The following is a 22,500-nucleotide window of genomic DNA, read 5'->3' on the forward strand; positions in this document are numbered from 1 at the left end:
TTTGCTTTGCCAGGATCCAAGAGTTATCAACATCTTGAAATCAGATCACTATATTTTGGCAACTGTGCTTTATCTTAGGTTTAAGAGCTATTTCTTCTCTTTCTTTTCAACTGACCCAGATCTCAAGAGATGCAATGAGCTCCTGGTCAGCAGGCTGACAGCTCAAGTGGTACATAACACAATGACATCTCTTCCTTCAGTTTCTCTGGCAACTGCTTCTAGGAAAAAAAATAAGCTTTCCCAAGACACCCAGTGGTGATGCATATGAGTAACACAACATTTTAACATTTGACCTGTTCTAAGAGAATTGCCCAAAAATCGTGACAGCTCTGACATAAAATTAACTACAAATTCCATGAGTAAGGCCATTTTTGACAATTACATCAAAGTACACAGACTTCTATGATGGTAGATTCCAGCGGGAATGAATTTGTATTGTTTGAGGATGATGACCACACTGATGAGGGTGAATATGATGACAGTGTAGATTGCAGGTGCTGAATCTAGCTGAGTGAAGGGAGCTACCTGATGCTGTAATGCCTGGTAATATTTTGTGTAGAATGGCATCTTGGCAATTTAACGTTTTTCCACAGTAAACTTTCACCTTTTTAGAGATTTTTTTTTTCTTTAAATAGTCACAAGTTTTTAATTTACATTTTTGTTTCCCTGATTTACAACCACTATGCACTTGAATATAGGCTTTAACACATGAGGTAGAGGGATTAGTATCATCATGACTGAGACTGGAGAGTGACAAGAACAAAGCCATTCCCCCTGTTTCTGTATGAGCTATGGCACAGTAGAATGTCACTGAAGACTTTTAAGAACACTGACAGCCCTATTATTACAATTTATGTTTCACCACTGAATCCTGCCACCTTTCCTGTTTCTGAATAACCTATGGTACAGTAAAATGTAACTGCAGATTTAGACCAAGCCTGCCAGCCCTAGTATTTGTATTTCAGCAATGAAAATTAGCAATGGAGAAATAGAGCTCTCCTGAATGTCACTGGAGACTTTGAAGAACACTGCTACCCCTCTTCTTTCTTTTCTACCTATGACGCTGCCCAACTGCACTAGAGGCTGCCAAGAACTATGCTACTCCTTCTGTGTTCCTCTGTGAAATAGTGCTGGATCGCCGTAGAGGGTGGTACTTATAAAATGCAAAACTTGCGAGATCCGACAATGTAGCAATGATGTTATCCCTTGTTTTCAATTCCGAAGGCTTGCGAAAGTACAGAGCCAGCTCGGTTCGGTACTCGGATCTGCTAAGATCGGGTGTGTGTGGTTCTTGGGGAACCGAGTCTAAGCATCTCAACTTTAGACCAGTTGCTGCTTGCCTGGATCCTAAAAACTTGGAGGGCATTTCGGAAAACACATGATTACATGAAATTTAGAAAACTCCTACCAGCCCCGGCGTTAAATCAATAACACCCATATTTTATCATTTAAACATAGATCTATTTCCCTCCATCCAGTCATTTATGTTTAATAAATAAGACCATTCCCACAACCATCCCTGGCACTAAATAATTCATATTTATATTTAATAAATAGCCCTTCTCCCCAAACTCAGCCTCAAACCATCCCAGCATTAAATTTAAGATCTGTTTCACTGATTGTAGGGAGTTACCCTTCTTTTCCTATCTTTCCAGGAATCCTCAATTTAATCGTATAAGGGGTGCAACCATGAAAACTTAATTGCATATATTCATAAAAAAAGCCAAAATTTTATTTCCAAAATTGGTACTCAAGAACTCCCATGTATCCTCATTCAGGGTAACTTATTTGTTAGTAGGGCGTCATGAGAAATAAATAAAAGATAACTTTTATTCATTAGTTAAAATAGCATAAAATATAAAAATAGCGAAATATAAAAGTGCTCGTGAATAAACTAAAAGTGAAAGTAAAAGTCACCTACTGTGCTCACTAATATCTCCTAATTTCCCTTAGGTTTAGTAATTCATCATATCAGGCTTATTGTATAAGTTTATCTACACTCTATTCCACCAATTGTTGTCCATTCTACAGATTAGTCTGGGTATACTCTGGAGCATTTTCATCCAATAATCGCAAATTATCTGACATACGATTGTTCGATCAGAAATCAGGTTAGTGTGCATAGTGGTCGAAAGTTGTCCCAAAGTGCCGATCATCATTTCATTAGGTTGGTCGTACTGTTTAATATTTTCCGACCAATCATGCTCACGATCTCCATAGGGTTTACAGAGTCTTGTTCTTTTCAACTGATGCTAGCGATGAATGTCCAGGGGAGATAACACGTCGGTCGGAAAATTCTTCAGTGTGTACCTAGCTTTAGTCTGTGAGATAGAAATTCACATGTCTTACACCACACCCTATAACAGTATCTAGATCAAACTAAACAAACCATCTAGCCCAGGCTAGACTAACCTGTGGCACTCCAGGTGCTGTGAAAATACAAGCCCCAGCATGCTTTGCCAATATATAGCAGCTTATTGCTGGAAGGTTATGCTGGGACTTGTAGTTTCACAACACCTGGAGTGCCACAGGTTAGCCAAGCCTGATCTAGCCTATCTAAACTGGGGGGTATATATTAATTCCAGATATCTCTATCTCTTGTATCTGTACAAATCAAATGTGTGAAGTACTTCCTCCATTGATATAATACAGAGAAGACTCTTGTTCCGACTGAGATTTCCTTTCCTAGACAAATGCTAATCTCCTGAGTAGGTAGACAAATAGCATAATTTCTTATAATTGCTGCCTATCATGCATGTCATATACGGGGAGTGAATTGTTATCTTTCTACCACCCTCTCCATACTAGCTGTGGATTTAATGAGCTTCTAAGTCTATTAATGCATTTCTTCTATATGAACGTGGATTGAAGTGCATCCAGCGAGAACACTGACGCGCATTTTGCTATGCTTTTTCAAAGGCAAGCCGACTTAATCATTTGACAGGTTTTACATACACTTAGGGATGACCCTCCCTAATGATGTTAATTTATTCAACTAATCAGAAATGGTAACTGGGCTCTTGATTGACAGTGTTCTCTACCAACAGGGATGGTCAAAATCTTTTCGCCCGCCCAATAAAAATTTTATTGGTTAAGTTGCGATCTCTATGCCTATTATGTTCATGTATCTATCAATCATTACACTATGGTTTTCTAAAAACTTTTAGTTGTATGTACTTGTACGTTTCATATTCCCTCATTTTGAAAGCTAATAATTGTAAATTACATTGATATGACATGATGAAACTACTGGACTCACGTAGTAGATTATACAATCATGGTGCAAACAGGCTATACTATTTAAGTACAAGATTGAAGATCTCAACCCCTATTACATAAATAAATTGCCCTATAGCCTGTAACACTTAACCATAGTGGCTTGATGATAAAGCATCACATAATCAATAGTATTTATACATCATAGATAAGTAACAAATTAAGACAAAATCAGGTAATTCATATTCAATTAAATTGCTTCTGCATTGATCGTGTGTAAAACTTTCAAGGACAGAGCCTAATCCCTATGATGTTTGTATAGGCTATAAGACACGCCAATTAAATAACGTCCTCCTAAACCTTCTGGGACAAATAGACTTTGATAACTACATTAAACAGAACCTTGTACCCAGAGGCCTGAGACTGAAAATATATCCGGCATATAAACTGGCTAATGAAACACTTAAAGAAGAATTGGAAAGTATTCTTTTAAAGTTCTCACATGATTTAATGAAAGTTTTAGTTAAACATAATCAAATTTAAACTGGAACAATATACAGTAGATATAATGAAATTGGGTGAAAAATTAAAGGAATGTGAAAATCTGGATAAATTTCAAAAAATATATGTAAAATATAAAAAGCAAATTAAAGCATTAAAACAACTAGTTAAGGATAAGAAAAGGAGGAAATTTACCAGAGACAAAAATTACTTTGAGCAGAACAATATATTCAAGTGGAACCAACCAAGAGGTAAATTTAGGAACAAGAGCCACAATGGGGAATATACCACCTCTGAAGCAGATTCATTGGATGGGGAGATACAAGAAAACCCTATGAGAATCAGGGATACTCCATCCATTCAACAAGATTTTTTAGGGAGAGGTACCAAATAAAATGAATCCGATATAGATCCAACAAAACAAGAAGGTGGGGCAGAAACTTAAGGACAACAGAACTAAAAGAATGGGGGGTGGGGTGGGGTGGGGCACCAAGAAAACACAGGAGACAAAATTATTAGAAGAACAGGATGATTATTTAAAGATTAGTAATTTATCAAATAAAATCCTTACACAAACACAAGAAACTGTTCTAACCAAAGGTCTTTCTTTGTCTCCCACAATGAATATGAATAGATTTGAGGTTGAAAAGCATCTTCACCTCTTTGGTAAGAAATTATTATTATATATTTTTTTAGACAAAAACAAGAATAATTCTCTTATGTGAATAGTGAGGTTAATTTGAATCTGGTCCCAGACAGAATGGCTGAGGACACACATCACACCCATTTTGACATTCAAGATTTACAGGCAATTAGCATATTAAAGGAATTACCACATGAAACAACACATGACAGGAATTTATTGAAAGACAAAGGGAGGCATGCATTGTTAAAAAAGAAATCTACTTTTTGTCCCAATCCAATGATAAATCCACAGGTATTGACTTTTTAAAATAAGTATCAAAGGATTTAGATGCCATTATGCACAAATCAAACCAGAGTAGATCTAATATATCAGCAGAGGTAAGAAAAGCATTAAAAGAAATCAGTCAATGGCAATATGTGTTAATAAAACCTTTGGCTGAGGGAGGAAATAAAGTCATCTGGCCACTAGAAGACTGTAGAAAAATGTAACCATAAATTGACTTCAAACCCTATTATTCCTTTTCTGATAATGTACCAAAATCTCATTAAGAATGAAGAGGGGATAATAAACAAAGGCGACTTTCATTTTCTGTGGCTCGAAAATTCAAAAACATCAACATTTTATATACTTCCAAAAGTACATAAGAATGAAAAAAGGCCACCTGGGTGACCGATTTTCTCCGGTATAGGCAATTTGACAGACAAAGTCAGTATGTATGTTGATCGCCACTTGAGAGAATTCTTACTTACCTTACCATCTTATGTGTGGGATACTCTAGATGTTCTGGGGAAACTCCAAAATAACACAGTGCAAAAGGATACATGGCTCTGTACGTATGATATAGAAGTATTGTATACCGGTATTGAACATGAAAGAGGCCTCCAAGCGGTAAAACAGTTTTTGGATACAAAAACAAAATCTGAGCACAATAATTTCATTCTGAAAATTTTGGAATTTAGTTTAACCAGTAACTCTTTTATCATTGATAATAAATTCTTTCTTCAAATGAGGGGTACGGTAATAGGCACAAGTTGTGCCCCCACCTACACCAATATTTATTTGGGGTGGTGGGAACGGGAAGTGGTATTCTCTGATGAAAATGAAAAGTACATAGTTCATAATTGCTTGGTTACGGTTTAAAGATGACATTTTCATCATTTGGGAAGGAGATGTTGAGATTCTCAAAGAATGTATAAATCATTTTAACATCAATCAAACTAATTTGAAACTAACTTTTGATGTTAGTTCCGAAAGAGTCACATTTTTGGACTTAACTATATTTGTAACAGAGAACAGAGAACTTTCTACTGACATGTTTTGGAAAACAACAGCTACAAATAGCATATTGCATGTTTACAGTTCTCACCTAACCTCAACAGTCAAAGGTATCCCTAAAGGCAAGCTTTTACGCATGAGGCGCTATTGTGGAGATCTTAAAACATTTACAAATCGAGCAAGTTAATTAGGCACAAAACTCTCTAGAAGAGGTTACAGCTGGAATCTGATAAAATAAAAGGATAAGGATAAATTAATTTTCTCAGAAATACACACTAATTAAGGGAATGAACCAGTGAGATTCATAAGTACGTTTAATAACCAGCGGCGAGAAATACTAGTGAAACATAGTCATGTGTTGCTACTAGATCATGATCTTCAAGAAATTGTGGGGGAAAAAAATTATCTGAGTTTGAGATAATAAAAAAACTTGCAAAACTTATAGGAACATAGGGCCTGATTCATTAAGGATCTTAAATGAAGAGGTAACCTTTTTCAGTCTCCTGGACAAAACCATGTTACAATGCAAGGGGTGCAAACTAGTTTTCTGCTTTGCACATAAGTTAAATACTGACTGTTTTTTCATGTAACACACAAACACTTCTAAGCTTATTTGTACACTGAAATTTAAAGTTGATATTTGTGTGCTACATGAAAAAACAGTCAGTATTTTACTTATGTGAAAAACAGAAAACTAGTTTGCACCCCTTGCATTGTAACATGGTTTTGTCCAGGAGACTGAAATAAGATAACTCTTCATTTAAGATCCTTAATGAATCAGGCCCATAGTCATTTTCAGGAATAAGTTAGTCGAATAGACACTTTCAATAAAACCATTGGATTCTTACCATGCGGTAAATGCAAAGCATGCAAATTTATCAAAAAAATTAAATGTTTTAAAGATAAATTTAATAAAAATCATACCATTAACAGTTTTATAAACTGTGACACTCAAGGAGTAATATACTGCCTCAATTGTACCTATGGTCTAAGTTACATCGGAATGACTAGCAGACCACTGAAGCAAAGACTGCTGGAACATGTTGGAAATATCCGCAATTCGGAACAAGACGTTAAACAATTCAAAACATTATCCACAGTTGCAAGACTTTTTTAAAAAAAACAAAAAAACACAACAGCAACCCTGCACATCTTACACCATATGGAATGGAAAAAAATAATTTAGGCATTAGAGGAGCTGACATATAGCAAGAGTTACTGAATAAAAAATATAAAATGATATTTCCAATGGAAACAAGAGGTCTTAACGAAAACAATAACTATACAGTGTTTCTTCTTGCAAATCACAAGATCGTCATCCATATGGAGAAAAGTAGATGTTTTGTGTTACAACACCTACTATCATTGCACTGACACATATGGATTTCTTTTGTTTCAAAGATGGAAAACAACAAGAGTGAGTAGAGAGAACAACAAGTTCATTGCACATTTAGATTATTTTTATCTTCATTTTTATTTAGGATATCCCATATGCACTATATCTTTTGTCACATCCCAGATATCACAAAGTCAATTTTAATTTATGGTTGAGTTTACACGGAGTCACATAATTATTTATAATATAACATGTTTAGAGGCACATTTAATTGGAAATGTATTTATTTAACTTTAGATAAGAGTAATTCCCAGCAACAAAAGAATAAATGGATTTCCAATGATAACACTATTTAGATTTATGCTCACAGACTACACTTGTACAAGTAGAAATCACTCTGAACATAAGTGTGTATGTATATATATATATATATATATATATACATAGGTATATATATATATATATATATATATATATATATATATATGTATATATCACTCCCATTGAAAGATGAGATTATCAACATATTATCTACTGTCATTGATAAGATGTTTAATAGGAGGAAAATTATTCAAAGGGCATGTTTTTTAGCCTATACAAACATCATAGTGATTAGACTCTGTTCTTGAAAGTTTTACTCCCAATCAATCCTGAATCAATTTATGTGAACATGAATTCCCAGATTTTGTCTTAGTTTGATACTTATCTATGATGTATAAATACTAAGGATTATGTAATTCTATATCATCTAGCCACTATGGTTGGGTGTTACAGGCTATAGGACAATTTATTTATGTAGAGATTTCCAATATTTTATTGATAAAGCTTTAAATAGTATAACTTGTTTGCAGCATGATAGTATAATCTACTACGGGAGCCCAATGGTTTCATCGTGTTATATCAATGTGATTTACAATTATTAGTTTTCAAAATGAGGAAATATGAAATGTACAATACATACAGCTAGAAATTTTTAGAAAATCATAGTGTAATGATTGATAGATACATAAACATAACAGACAGAGGTCGTTAGTTAACCAATAGAAATTTTAGTGAGTGGGACAAAAACCTTAAATCCACAGCTGGTATGGAGCAAGTGGTAGGAAGATAGCAATTCACTCCCCGTATATGGCATGCATGATAGGCAGAAATTATAAAAATAGTTGCTATTTGTCTACCTACTCAGGAGATTAGGGCATAATCTTTTGGTTTTATGCTAGGGCATGAGACCAAAAAAATCAACCTAGAGAACATTTGTCAAGGCATCCGTAGCCTTTGTGGTGCTACAATAAGTAGAGACTGGGACGTTGAGCTAGAAACCTCCTCTCTGTTACATAATTTGCAGTGAGTTCATTCAAGTAGTTTTTCAAATGGTGGAAAATTGTGTAGAGTAGCTCACAGTCCATCTCAGGTAGCAGTTGAATGGATATATTCTTCATGCAGTCCTCACTGTCAACACCTTTATCATCAACCTCATTATTAGTATATAGTCCAGCATCCAGTTTTCGATTCTAACAGATTTACAGACCCTAACGCAATCCCTAATTCCTAAGAGACATCCTTGCATTGTACAGCTGCTGTTGCTGGGGGTGATGCATCTATACAGAAAGGGACCATGAACAGTAAGCACAAATTTACACAACTGTCTGTGAAGCAAGCGTTTGAGAGACAAGCTAAGTATATGAGTCAGCATCCTGTTACACAGCAGATCACTAAAGACATGACAACTATGTTGGCATTGAATGTGTGTCCAATTTCTGCCATCTGGTTTTAGACAATTTCTGCTATCAGGTTTTAGACAAGCTGAGGTCATGTGTCCTCGGTACCATATTCCATCTCAATTACATTTTCCCTGAACAACAATTTTCACAGCTGTACTGGGAGGTTAAACAAAATGCAATTGTGTCCCTAGAAAATGCCATTGTATGCGTCCAATTACATAAACCTGTATAAGTCACACTGGGAGAAGATACATATCTGGAACAATAATCCACATTGAGAACATATTCACATATGGAAAAGATACATAGACGGCGTAATCAGTGCATTGAAGGGTACGAGAGAAGAACTTGAAGTTTTATTACAATATATCAACAAGAACAAATATAAAATATAAAATTCACTTCCACAATCAGCTCTGAAAAGGTTGAATTTTTTGAATTGTACATCTACATAGAAAATCAAACCATAAAAGCCAAAGCACAAATCAAAAAGGTCAACTGTAACTATTTCATTATGGCAACAAGTACCCAGGGCCGGATTTACCGCTAGGCAACCTAGGCACCTGCCTAGGGCCTAGCGGCTCTCAGGGGGCCCAGATGGGGGGAAGAAGGGAGAAAAAAAAAGAAAAAAAATCGGCCCCTCCCCCGATTCGAGACCCCCCCGCCCCCGCCCGTGACTCGCGCGGGGGGAGGGGGGGTCATGCTAGAAGTTTTTAACAATTTACACGATACACACGGCAGCAACAAAGCGGGACCAGCCGGCGTCTGTATCTCTGGAGCGTGCATGCGTCACATCCGAATTAGAACACTGTCTACACGGGACTTCTGACTATCTTCTTGGCGATAAGGAAAGAGTACCCGCGACTATAGGAGGAAGACATTGCCCCGGATTGGACCACGACTCCAGTTGGAATAAAAGAAGTAAGTGCTTTGGAAACCTTTATCTCATGGACAGTAACTGCATCTGACGTTTGAACCTACACATTAATAAGGTATATCGGCAGTATCGTACATTAAATAGCCACTTACTTTTTATTTTATGGGCTATGGCCCCAACTCATGTGTGTTTGGACTCTTTTTTTACTTTCTCTTTTTCTTTTTTCAATTTTGTTATACTAGTTTTCCCCAGACTGTTTAGTCGTTTTCTCATACCCCTGTTCAGTTTGCCTATTAACATTTGGCCACTTCTTTGTTTACCAAGCATACTGTTTATTGCATTGCTTAGTGCAATCATCTCATACTGTGCTCTGCACTGTGCACATTCTATTGTTTATATATGTGTTTGTTCCAGCCGGAACATGTTTATTTGCATCAATGTCCACGAACAGAATAAATTCTAGCATTAGTCACACATCATTTGCGCCCTGAACCTTATTTTGTTATCTACTATTATTTGGGAGGGTGGGGTTTTCCCTCCATATACCATGGGTTCAATTTTGTGGCTGCATCTCCACATACTAGGAAGCGCGGCCCTTCCCACTACCATTTTTTCATTTTTCATACCGCCACTTCTAAACTTCCACTTCGACCACTGAGCTTAATATTCATCGTATGGAGCATATGACCAGCATAATTCAAAATTCTGGTAGATCCTTTGACAAAATATGGGGTCCATGGACATTATTCTTTAACTGCTGGGACCACAGTGTGATGCAGTGTAATGATAAAGGAGGGCACAGTGTGATGAGAGGGACAGTGATGAGGGACCACAGTGTGATGCAGTGTTATGATAAAGGAGAGCACAGTGTGATGAGAGGGACAGTAATGAGGGGCCGCAGTGTGATGCAGTGTAATGATAAAGGAGAGCACAGTGTGATGAGAGGGACAGTAATGAGGGGCCGCAGTGTGATGCAGTGTAATGATAAAGGAGGGCACAGTGTGATGAGAGGGACAGTAATGAGGGGCCGCAGTGTGATGCAGTGTAATGATAAAGGAGAGCACAGTGTGATGAGAGGGACAGTAATGAGGGACCACAGTGTGATGCAGTGTAATGATAAAGGAGGGCACAGTGTGATGAGAGGGACAGTAATGAGGGGCCGCAGTGTGATGCAGGAGGAGCAGCGTGATATGCGGCGGCAAATAGTTTACACTTCTACTTAACTATAGGAGTATATGCTATGCTAAAAAAAATATAATGCTATGGATTGTTTCAGGGAGGCGGGTGGTGCGTGGGGTGGGGGCGGGGGGGCTGGCGGCGGCGTGGGGTGGGGGCACCAAACCAATATCTTGCCTAGGGCACCATGAGGGCTAAATCCGGCTCTGCAAGTACCCACTACAAATCCTGGCTATAAAATATCCCTGAAGGTAAGTTCAGGAGAATATAAACTGACATACAAGTATTTGAAAAACAAATTGCCAAAATTAGAAAAATGGAAAGGAAATACTGTAAAACAAGGATAAAAAGGCATACCAGAACAGGCATAAAACCTATACCCTTCATCCCCCAGTACAACAACAAATCAAAATCTTTAGAAGCCATTCTGTGAAAATAGCTATTCTATCTTATACTACCAGATGAAACACAAAGAAACATACTGCCAGAAAAAATGCATATATTTTACCAAACCAGACATTTTAAAATTAAATTATTGAAAGTGCCCTTCCAATTCAAATTACCAGGAGGAAAGAAACAAATAATAGTAAGATCATTCCATAACTGGTACATATCAAAATACCTAACCACAAGAAATAAGATTTACAAGACTTACATTTTTTTTAACTTGTTATTGAACAACACACTAAGCAATTGGGAACACCTGTACATAAACTCAATAAGAATTATCCTATTGGACACTCTTTAGGAGAAACAGGTTTTTAACAGTTCCCCCTCTGCCTTCTGGCAACTGCTACACCTGCCGGCACACATATGTACTTAAACTTATCCCTGAAGAAGCCCTTAAACTAGAGGGGTGAAATGCATTGGACTTTTGGACTTTATGAGATCTTGAAAAGTTTCCTTATCGGAGCTCAACCAGGAAATGCAGATACTGATTTTACACAATCCGGAGCACTACTGTAGAGAGCTCCACTCCTCTACCAATTTGTGTTCACTCAGCACCTGTTCAATTACAAAGATTAAATTTGTTTGGGAATCCTCTGTTGAAAGTCTCTATACCCCAGCCCAGGAGCTCCCTTTCAGGGAGGGAATTCAGAAGTTTTTCCAAGGATGATCCAGAATCATAAAAAGGATGTCAACAGAGGCTGAAGCCGACCGCACGATACATGTGAGTGTACCGAAAGGTACAGAAACACTACTTAACTTTAGAAATGAATATTACTTGAATAATGTTGGAACTGTGCTTATAACCTAACCTGTATCACGATTTGCATAAAAGCCAATACACAAGGACATAATAATAGGTAATATGCCTGGACCATCATCAATTTACTTTATTACTATTTTCTACTCTTATGATTTTCTGTGCACATATACATTGTTTTTATTATTATATTTGATAAATAAAGTTTATATCTGTTGAACTAATACAGACTTAGTGACTGTGTACTATAAATTATCTATGTGGTCTGATTTTGTTACCTTCCATGCAGCTAAAATATTTATTTATATACTGTGTGTCTACGTGTCTGTGGTCTTCCACAATTTTTTTCTGGGTGCAACCCGCCATCGTCTATATACTTGTCTAAAATGATCATCCTACCAGCCAGAGTTCTGTCACTATGACTCATAAGCAGTGTAGTATGATTTGCACCCAAAACTTGGTTGTTTATCTTCCTCCTTATTCTTTCAGCATAGCAGTGCTAGTACACAATGTAAGGACATTCACAGGCAAGCTACTCTTTGTATAACTTTTTTCACTAAGAAACATACCAATTTCAATCTGTTGGAAAAACTCAGGCATTTCATAGTAAAACGGCTCACCCTGCTAGGACTCTCCTCGGGATTCTTCATTGCCAATGTTAACAGAGCAAACATTGTGTGCATTACGATTTCAATAAGTACCATGCTTTGCACAGATAATAGGCTTACCGGTGCAGATTTTTTTAAAAATGAGAGGTCGGTGCAGGAGATGCTGTTTGTGGCTCATAACATCTCTGTACATTTTTTGGCATTCAAAAGTGCTCTCTCACTAATTTTATCCAGCGAGCTTGCTGCAGCCTTTAGAAAAAAGTTGTGAAAATTTTGACAAGAAATCATTAGAAAATAGACTCTAAATTACTGTAAATTAATGTTACTGCTATAAATAGTAATGTAGGAACGATAACAGCTCAAAATCACATGACTAATTTTTTATTCAATCCAGATCCAAAACCAAAACCAAATCACATGCAGATTTTTGGTCAAAACCAACACACGAAGGTGGTGGTTTTAGAACCAAAAACTAAAACATGGGGTCTGCACACATCTCTAATTAAAGGTTGTATTTATTTGCTGATGGCATCTTCTTAACCCTGTCACATCATTGACTAGCTATAACCTTACATCAACTCACTATATAGAAACTTATTTGAAGAAAACATTTATTTTCTATATGGAAAACTCACAGCATATTGTGTCTGAATGGGATTATTGTTTTTAAATTAACTTAGTCCTTTGGCTGCTATATATTTTTTTAAACCTTACCCTCTTAAGTTCCGATGTCAGCATTTTGCACTGACTTTTTTTGGAATGGGATGGTCCCAAGAGTGCAGACAGCCATCCTCAAAAACCCCACAAGATTTGCTTGGAGAGGAGACCCTGATATGAACATTTTGCCTCACATCTAAGCAGCTTTGTAACTAATTTTGTCTCTCTGGACACTGTGGTCTTGGTAGATATCAAGATCACGAATCATTACATTATGAAAAATTTAGCTGTATGCTTCTGGAGCAGCCTAGGCTAAAAGCTGTAAGTTCAGGATGGAGGTAGTGAAAGACAAAATATTGGGCTCCAGATATGCTGTGTGTGCTTCTTTACTTGCTGCTGTTAAGAAGCTCCGAAACAGGATTGGGAAATGCTGATGCTAGCAGATTTAGCCTTTGCTCACAGGCCCTCAGCTCGGATGTGTCCAGAGCTGCAATCTCTGGAGCCATAATTCAAATTCCTTTTGAAAGGATTAAGTAAATAGCAGGATATTTAGTTTGCAGCATAGAGTAGTATAGTATTACAGGGTATGCTGGTGTGATAAATGTTCAAAGTATGAATTGCAGAGTCCATGTTTGTTGAGAGAATTCAGTTAACCTGTCCAAGACTATTTAAGCGCTTGTTACTGTAGTAACAATCCACCAACAGAGATAAGTGGTATCCTTAAGCTTTACATTTCCCCATGTAAATAAACACTTCATATGTACTATTAGATATATTCTCTCTGAGTATCTATCCTCCTTTCATTATGGAACAGCCCAGGCTTACGACAGGGAACTTATTCAGGTAATTTTCAGAGATGGTTTCAAGCATAATATATATTTGCTGTGGATCTCATGGAAATAGACACATGTGCACTCTTCTCCACTCAATATTTGGAGTCTCAGAATCCAGCTTTTATTATTATCTCCAAGTTTGACTTTTTCTCCACGTATACCAACATGACAAGAGAACCAACTTACTTTAAAACACTAAATGAGTCACACTTGAATATTTACTACACCAAAGCTGTCCAGTTAGTTACAAAACTTAGAGGCTGCAGTCATTCTCTATTGGAGTTTTGTCTCAGTCTCATATCTTCTATGAAACACTTACTACAGTGTATGTAAGGATCAGCTTTACTCACAACAGCTCAAGTCCACAAGTGTATCTTTTTTTTTAGAACATATGCTCACTTATCACATAATTAATGATCATCTATATTCACTGGGATCCAGGGTCTTCGTCTCTAAACCTAGGCTGGTTTGATCCTGGCACTGGATAATGATCAAGCTCTCCCGCCTATTCGGAATTGAAATTGAGGAAAAACGTCATTGTGACGTCGTCGGATCTCGGAGCTCGGTTCTTGTGATGTTTCAAATGCATAAATATCCGCCTCCACAGCAATCCAACGCCATTTGACAGAGGGAGAGAGAAGGGTTAGATCGCAGCATTAGAGCAGGGAGAGAACAGTTATTATTACAGCACTTATTACAGCAGGAAGAGAGGAGGATAGAGGAGGCATATTTGCAAACATTACCAACTGTTTGGGGTGTCATATTCCCTCCTCAAGAAACTATTTCCTGCCTGCAGAAATAGTAATATACCATTAGTATATATTTTGGAATTTGCACTACAAGTGCTTGGGGTGTGACATATTGCCCTGTTGCCAAAAATCTATTTTCTGGTGCTGAAATTATTAGATACCAGCACTGTATTATTCTGAATTTTCACTACAAGTGTTTGGGGTGTCAGATATCCCCCAGTTCTAAAAAAGCCATTTTCTGGTTGAAATTACTATATACCAGCAGTATATCTTTCTGAATTTGCACTACAAGTGTTTGGGGTGTCAGATATTCCCCAGTTCTAAAAAAGCCATTTTCTGGTGTTGACATTATTATATATCAGCAGTATATCTTTTTGAATTTGCATTACAAGTGTTTGGGGTGTCAGATATTCCCCAGTTCTAAAAAAGCCATTTTCTGGTGTTGCAATTACTATATACAAGCAGTATATCTTTCTGAATTTGCACTGCAAGTGCTTGGGGTGTCAGATATTCCCCTCTTTCAAAAAAACATTTTTTCTGGTGCTGAAATAATTATCTGGCAGCACTATATATTTCTAAATTTGCACTACAAGTGCTTTGGGTCTCATTAAAATGGCTTCACAGCTGTCCACATATGAGCAGGATCAGCAAGCAGCTGCTAGCAATAGTCCAGATGGTAGTCTTCCCTGTATGTCATCTGGTAAATCCTATGTAAAAGTACATAGCCTTTTTAAGTCAGGGAAAAAAATACACAAAAAAAAACCTTTTACCGTGTTAAAGAGAAAAAGAGGTGTAACTGATGAAAATTTAACTGCCGAGAAAAAAAAATTGGCAACATGCCATTCTACACATGCAGTGGTAAAGAAAGAATGAGGCATTCACCTTTCTCTATTAGTGCCAGATCTAAAAATGTTACAGAGCCTTCTTCTTGTAAGGTCAGTCGTGACCAAGCAAGACCAAGGATTTGGAGGCCAAAAGTGGTGCACAACTACTGTTACGTGTGAAAGCCGAGCTGCAAGAAAACAGTAAGGCATTAGAGGAAAATGTATGCTCAGAATCAGAAATGACACCAATCCCTGAGGAGAGTCCATCCACGAGTGGTATATGTAATCGTGACCACTCTGATAGTGTATCCATAAAGAAGGGCCTTTTCAGCATTTCTGCTGATGTGTGACTGAACAGCCCGAGTGTAGCCGGTGATACACCAAGTGAGGATGACACTTTTTAATTAGAAGAGGATGAGGGGGAGATTTGGGTAGCCGACGAGGGTGCTGATGAGGATGCGGTTGATTGTGTAAGTCCTGTACCAGTGGCAGCAGTGTGGCACCAGTGGCAGAAGTTCTGTCATGTCAGGTTCTGGCACCAAATTGCACTTTCCAAACACAAGCAGGGATGATGTGGGTGGCAGACCACAACAGTTTGACATCTGGGCTGGTTTGAATGATTTTACCCAAAAATGTGTGACCTTGCCCATAACTCCAACCAATCCTACACAAACACCCAAAGAGAAGAGCTCCATTGCTAATTGTAATTGCTGAAATAGAAATTATAGGCCTGCCTGGCTTGGTTTAAAATCTACACTTACATTTTATTGTACCATAGCTCACTCAGAAACAGGAGAGGTGGCAGGGTTCAGTGCAAATCTTCCTCAAACAATACTAATTCATTCCATCATCATAGAAGTCTGTGTACTTCCGAATGAAATTAGTAGTTCATTTTAGGGCAGAGCTGTCACGATTTTTGGGCAATTCTTTTAGAGCAGAGAAAATGTCAAAATGTTGTGCTGACTCATCTGCATCACCACTGGGTGTCTTGGGACAAGCAGTTACCAGAGAAACTGAAGGAGTAGACAACATTACAAGATGTTGATAGCTCTTGGATCCTGGCAAAGCGAATTAAGTAGTTACTCTACAATTAAAATATAGTTAGCACATTTACTTTGTTTTATTTCATATGTTAAATTTCTGTAGCTCCTTCTCAAAATGTATAATTAAGGCAATCACTTGACTCAAGCTAACCGTGTCTGCACTCTCTGCACAGGTGACTACTTCGCTGGTCTAAAGTATAGTCCCCTCAAATGCTAGTCTTCTTGCAGCTGCTGTATTCTCCTGCATGCTGTTGCAGAATCCCAAAAAATGACCCTAAATTTTTCGGGACACAAACAGCATCTCCTGCATGTCATTGTCATTTTTTAAAAGTTCTGTAACACCAAGTTGATTGTGTGAGCAAAACAGAAAATGTGATGGAATCCCCCCCCCCCCCCACTGTAATGCTCTAACAATATTGGTGCCGTTATCAGAAATGAAATATCCTCAGGAGAGTCCAAGCAGGATTAGCCATGTTGCAATGACATCCCTTACTTTTTGTAACAGATTTTCAGCTGTATACCTCTTATTGAAGGCGCTGATACACAGAGTAGCCAACTTCTGAAAAATGTTAAGTACTTGGGTATATGCTGCTGCTGTTTCTGCTGATGAAGGCGAATGACCAACCCAGTGGGCTGTCATAGTCATATAATCTTTGGTTTGCCCAGTTCCGCTTGTCCACATTTCTGTGGTTAAGTGTACAGTGGGTAGAATGGCATTATGTATCCCAATAATTATATTTTTATGAACCTTCTGGTAGAGGTGAGGAATAGCTTTTCTAGTGAAAGGGTGTCGAGATGGAACTTGGTAACAGGGACAGAAGACCTCAAGTAACTGTCTAAAACCAGCTGCATTAATAGTGGACATCGGACGCAAATATAATACTAGCATAGTCCCCATGGCGTATGTGATCCACTTTGCGACTGGATGACAGCTTTCATACTTGCTTCCTCTTGCAAACGATTGTTTAACAGTTTTTTAATTATTGCTTCTGGGGATATTGATGATGAAGGTGTTGGGTGTGTAGATTGCAGGTGCTGGGATTCAGATGAGAGAAGAGAGGCAGATGATGCTGGACTGCTTGATGTTATTTTTTAACATAAGTTTCTGATTTTCCCAACAGCTTTCCATGAACTCGCTTCTAATGCCGTAATATGGATGAGGATCCTAGATGGTTAAGATCCCTACCTCTACTGAATATAGCTTTAAAAATACTACAAATGGCTATACAACTGTTGTCAGGATTTGTGTAAAAATAGTTTCACACTTAAGAGGTGGATTTTTGGTCTTATGCCCAGGCATGACAATGGCCTTTTTTTTTATCACTGGCAAGAACTGCTGCAATCTTTGTTTGAAACTGTATGAAAATAATATTGTGACCTATGAGGTGGTCAAAATTGAATGTAAATGACTGGAAATTAGTGTTAGTGAGGTTATTAATAATGTAGGTACCTAAATTATTTTATTTTGGCCCAAAAAATTGAATTTTTAAAAAAATAGCAAAACAAAACCAAACAAACCCAAAACCAAAACACGCAAGGGCAGTTTTGGCAAAACCAAAACACAAAGGTAATCCAGATTTAAAACCAAAAACAAAATACAGGGGTCAGTGAGCATCTCTAGTTTCTGCACACTATGCAGGTTCTGCACTAAATAGGCTTCCAGTTGAATAGAGTTTATTGCAGTAAAAGGTGCACCTTAGCTCAGAATTAGCTGTTATCTTCAGAGAGAATTATATGTGCAAAGCTAGTGTACTAAAAGTACATAATTTACCAATTCTTGATAAGAAGAACAGCAGGAATAGTAATGACCATAATAAGAGTGGGAATGGATTTTAGAACATGTTTACTGACAGAGTGAACTTTCTGAGAGATGTTACACAAATTTATAACAAACCTCTTCATCACTCAAAATCTAATGAATTACACAAGTAATCACTCTATGTTGCTCATCTCTAAATGTAACAATTATAATACTATAATCAAGTGATGTGAAAATAATCTGATGTTGTGCATGAGATTCTCTAATGCATAATAATTTCTATTGTGTACAGTATGCTTCCTGCTTTTCAAACAAAGCATGTTCAGTAAGCTCTATTTTGAAAACAAAAAGCCCTCAACGATAGCTTGGAAATTAGACAGATGATTTACTTCCCTGAGGAATATCTTAATAAAAAATAAAAGAGGCAAAAACATCACTCATTCTTTTAGATGCCAAGTTTAGATATGGAAGATGATACATTTTAATGAGTCTGAAACTAAACTAAGCGATCATAAATATACAGTACACTAACGTAACAAACTCCATAGTGCTAGAAATATAGCCTGGGGGCTTAATTATTTAATAAAAAAGACAATTACATCAGTGGCTGAAGTAAACTAGATGCTCTGTTTATATGATCTACTGTATAAACAAATATATTTTTCATTCAGGATAAAAGTATAATGATGTTTCTTTGCTATATTTGCTGCTTAAAACATTGTGAATATATATTGATCTTAGATTAAATGTGCACAAAAGAATTACACTTTTAATTTTAGCTACAACATAAAAAAGACAAAAAAGACTTTAGGTGATTTTGAAAGGATTAGTAATGGAAATCCCTACTACTTACAACATGCTTACCAATAATTAATGATAATAGCTTAATGCCTTAAGGAAATGTTCATGTTTTGAAATCCCAGTTGCACAAAGAGCATAAGTATTCATGTTCTTGATTATACTACATTTTGCAAACGGCAACCATAATAAATGGCCATTCTGTAAGCATATAATATAGATTCCTAAAAGTAAGCTAATTAATAACCTTTATTACATACTGAAGATAAATGATTTTATACATTTGTATACATTTGTTTACATACCACAGTTATATATTTGTTATAGAAGAAAAGTAATTAGCATACAGCTTTTTGAATGTAAGTATATTTTAAGAATAAGTGTGTTTATTAATTTTGACTATAATGTATAATAAAAAGTGTTTTGTAATCTTTGTCCTTTATATAGTATATGTATCCTAACAGTGGCAAAGCTGCAAAATCTGGAGCCGGAATTTGAATTCCCTTTGAAAGGTTTAAATAAATAGCAGGATATTTAGTATATAGTATAGAGTAGTATAGTAGTACACAGTGTGATGATGTGATAGATGCTCAAAATATGAATTGCAGAGTCCATGTTGTCCATGTGTGTTGAGAGAATGCAGTTAACTGGTCAGTAGTATATAAGGGCTTGTTACTGTAGTAAACAATGTACCAACAGAGATAAGTGGTATCCTTAAGAATTCCCCATGTGCGACCCAGTCCATAATGGACAATACCCTATTTCAGGTTCCTGACTGCATTAAGAACAACCAGGTCTGTCATGTGTTGCAAGCCGTCTGAATAAGTGCTGAGGAATTGAAGACTCTGTGATGACCATATGTATTTTAGAATAAAAGACTAGGGGCCTGATTCATTAAGGATCTTAACTTAAGAAACTTCTTATTTCAGTCTCCTGGACAAAACCATGATACAATGCAAGGGGAGCAAATTAGTCTTCTGTTTTGCACTTAAGTTAAATACTGACTGTTTTTTCATGTAGCACACAAATATCAGCTTTAAATTTAAGTGTACAAATAAGCTGTCAAGTATTTGTGTGCTACATGAAAAAACAGTCAGTATTTAGCTTATGTGCAAAACAGAATACTGATTTGCACCCCTTGCATTGTAACATGGTTTTGTCCAGGATACTGAAATAAGAAGTTTCTTAAGTTAAGATCCTTAATGAATCAGGCCCCAGAATCTTTCTTTTATTTGTCATTTCTCAATAGTAAAGCAAGGATTCTGGTTTGTCTGGAAGACATGCCTTGAATTGGGAAAAACTACCACTTTTGCTTCTATACAAATCTCACAGGAGTAAGTACATGAAGAGTACAAGAAAGGGGCAGGTACTAGCAATGACTAATGACTTCTATAGTCCCTATATACTCCCTCTAGTCTACATATAATATATATATATATATATATATATATATATATATATATACATATATATATATATTGTGGCAGGAGCCCGCTACTGTAGAAGCACACGCGAACAACTTCTTCCTTTTTATGTAGTTTTATTGTCAGGATGGTAAATGTTTTGAGACCGTACAGATTTCACAGCAATACTTGGAGACCCTAAACGCTAGCTAGACATAGCTCAGCTCTCTCTCAAGATCAGCCAGCTTCCCCAGCGTTGATCTCCCTGAACAAATGAAACAAACAAGCTTTTATACATGATGCTCCTCCCCCAGCCTTAGCTTGATGGACAGGTGACACACCCACCTTCTCTTTAAAAGAAAACACCCATCACTGGCTCTGTTTGCACAACCAGACACGCCCTGTCTGTTTGCTGAAAGGAAGGATTTCAGATCATGTAAGTTTAACCAAATTTAAACTATTGCTTTTCATACATAAGTCTTCACTCTAGGTGCAATACTGCACAAATGTTTTACTCTACTTCCCTGCTTTCTCTGCATATTGCCAGCTAAATGCCTCCTTTTGTTACATATCCCTCCCCCTAGCGTCTCCAAGTAGGGGGACGCGGACTTCGCGAGGAGCGCATATTTTCGTGACAATGCATCTGCATTCTTGTGCAGAATCCCAGGTCTATGTTCTACTGAGAACTTGAAAGGTTGTAGTGCCAAGAACCAGCGGGTTACCTTGGCATTTACCTCCCAGTTGCTCTGCATCCATCTCAATGGTGCATGGTCTGTTATTAAGGTGAACTCTCTACCTAGGAGATAATAGCACAGAGCTTCTGTAGCCCATTTTATGGCGAGACATTCTTTCTCCACAGTGGCATATTTTTGTTCCCTTGGAAGCAACTTACGACTTAGGTACAGGACAGGATTTTCTACTGCATTCTTCTCCTGTGACAAGACTGCACCTAAGCCAACACCAGAAGCATCAGTTTGGAGGAAGAACCTCCGGGTAAAATCCGGTGCTTGTAGAGCTGGGGAGGAATAAAGAGCAAACCAAAGATCAGACCAGGCGGTTTCTGCAGAATCAGACCATGTTAATCTATCTGGACAACTTTTTTTTAACATGTCCGTAAGTGGAGCAGCTCTAGTGGTGAAGTGGCTTACAAACCGCCTGTAGTAACCTACTAAGCCTAAAAAGGTTCTTAACTGCAACTTTTTCTCTGGTCTTCCCCAATTTTTGACTGCCTCCACTTTGTCTAGCTGGGGTTTTACATGCCCTCGACCAACAATGTACCCCAGATATTTGGCTTCTCTCATGGCTATGGCACATTTCTCTGGGTTAGCTGTTAACCCTGCTGACCTTAATGAAGCTAAGACCGCCTCAACTTTGGCTAATTGTGATCCCCAGTCTGGGGTATAAATCACTATATCGTGCAAGTAAGCGGCTGCATAAGCTGTGTGAGGTCATAGCAATTTATTCATGGCCCTTTGGAAGGTGGCAGGTGCCCCATGCAACCCAAAGGGTAGGACTTTATATTGATAGAGACCATCGGGGTGGAAAATGCAGTCTTTGGCTTGGCCGTGGAAGTCAGGGGAACTTGCCAATAACCCTTTGTTAGATCAAGGGTTGTTAAATAATTGCTACCAGCAAGATTTTCCACTAGTTCATCCACACGTGGCATCGGATAGGCATCAAACTGCGACATACTGTTTAGGCACCTAAAGTCATTGCAGAACCTAATTGTCCCATTGGGTTTCTGGACAAGCACAATAAGACTATTCCATTCACTAGTGGACTCTTCAATTACATCTAACTGGAGCATCTTCTCGACCTCCTTTCTCACGTCCACCCATCTGGCTTCTGGAAAACGATACGGCTTCTGCTTT

Source organism: Mixophyes fleayi, chromosome 1, assembly GCF_038048845.1.
Source record: "Mixophyes fleayi isolate aMixFle1 chromosome 1, aMixFle1.hap1, whole genome shotgun sequence".
Taxonomy (NCBI): domain Eukaryota; kingdom Metazoa; phylum Chordata; class Amphibia; order Anura; family Limnodynastidae; genus Mixophyes; species Mixophyes fleayi.